The sequence below is a fragment of the Penaeus monodon genome, chromosome 31 (genome assembly GCF_015228065.2).
Source record: "Penaeus monodon isolate SGIC_2016 chromosome 31, NSTDA_Pmon_1, whole genome shotgun sequence".
Lineage (NCBI taxonomy): Eukaryota > Metazoa > Arthropoda > Malacostraca > Decapoda > Penaeidae > Penaeus > Penaeus monodon.
The window spans coordinates 20,547,115-20,548,352 of record NC_051416.1 but is presented as its reverse complement, the minus strand read 5'-3'; the positions used below and the strand labels follow the sequence as shown (position 1 = coordinate 20,548,352).

Sequence of the window (1,238 nt, the reverse complement as noted above, 5' to 3'; positions counted from 1 at the left end):
TCTCTTCGTATCCGGTGACGCAGCGATCCCAAATTCTAAACGTTGAGCATAAATTTAATGATTTCAAGCGCCGCTCTTCCCAAATCATTATAATTCGCTCATATTTTCCTGGTATTCTGGACGGCAACCATCCACGCTTCCAGTGAAATTCGATTTCAATTTAGAGAGAGATAGCAAGAAAGACAAACAGATTTCTATGATAAAAGGCAATGATTTTTAATCGTGCTTTTATATTCCGAGAAACAAACCATTGGATATTGATTGGTTTTTGAGAAGATATTTGTTTGATGAATCTAGGTTGTTTTGTAATTTTAAAGAAATAATATTAATAGAGACAATAACAAGGCAAAAATGAGTTTGAGATGATTTTTTAAAAGATAATAAAGGAATTTCCTTCTTAAGGAATACAGTCGGGCGTCCGCAGATTATAACATTTAAAAAAAAATGATAATAAAAAAAACTCACTCACTGGTGGAAAAAAAAATCAAAGCACGAATCAATGCGGTAATTAGATGAACCAAACTGATGAAGAAAAAATTGCTTCCTGCGGGATTCAGGTAAGTTCGTGATCTGTGTTTCCCTGGCTCTTTATTCAGTGTTTGTGCTGTGTGTTTCCTCTGCCCAGCTTCTTTTTAATAACCTTTATAAACACTTTTTTTGGAATTAGTGTGTTTATAATCTGGGACAAAAGTGTACATTTGCTTTTGAAATCGGATCTTTTTTTTTCATCATTCGACGGGGAAAAGAGAAGATTTTTGTTACAACATTAGAGCATCAGATGCACTTTGGAATGACGAGGATATGAAGCCTCATGGCGTTGGGAAAACAAATGAATTAAAAGCCAAATATCTCTCATGTGACTTCATATGATTCCAGTGATGTCAAGGCATTAGCAGTGACGTCATATTATTTCAGGAGCTTTGGTGACAGAAAGCTCTTGGAAAATGGACACTAAATTGGGTGGAACAGAATGTAGAGGTAATATAGCTTTTAGATTTAAAGGCAATGGAACATTACATGTAAGATAGTTAAACTTTATAAATATAAGCTATAAGGCTACTTAGTTCGGCGTGTCCTGTCTGCTTTGTGTAAATGTATATATACACATTGTATATATATTGTACCGTGCGTCTGTGGGACATCTTGTGCGCCTTGTGTGTGCATAGGCCTCTGTTTGCCTATTTTTTTGCAACATTGACTGCCATTTTTCAAGTTTGGCATAATCTTATAGAGAAAAC

General features: G+C 35.1%; 1 protein-coding gene across 1 annotated transcript in view; it reads left to right on the top strand.

Moving 5' to 3' along the window:
• LOC119592922 (dual 3',5'-cyclic-AMP and -GMP phosphodiesterase 11A-like) overlaps positions 1 to 1,238 on the top strand; it is a 113,884-nt gene that overhangs the window by 85,720 nt on the left and 26,926 nt on the right. The window lies entirely within an intron of this gene.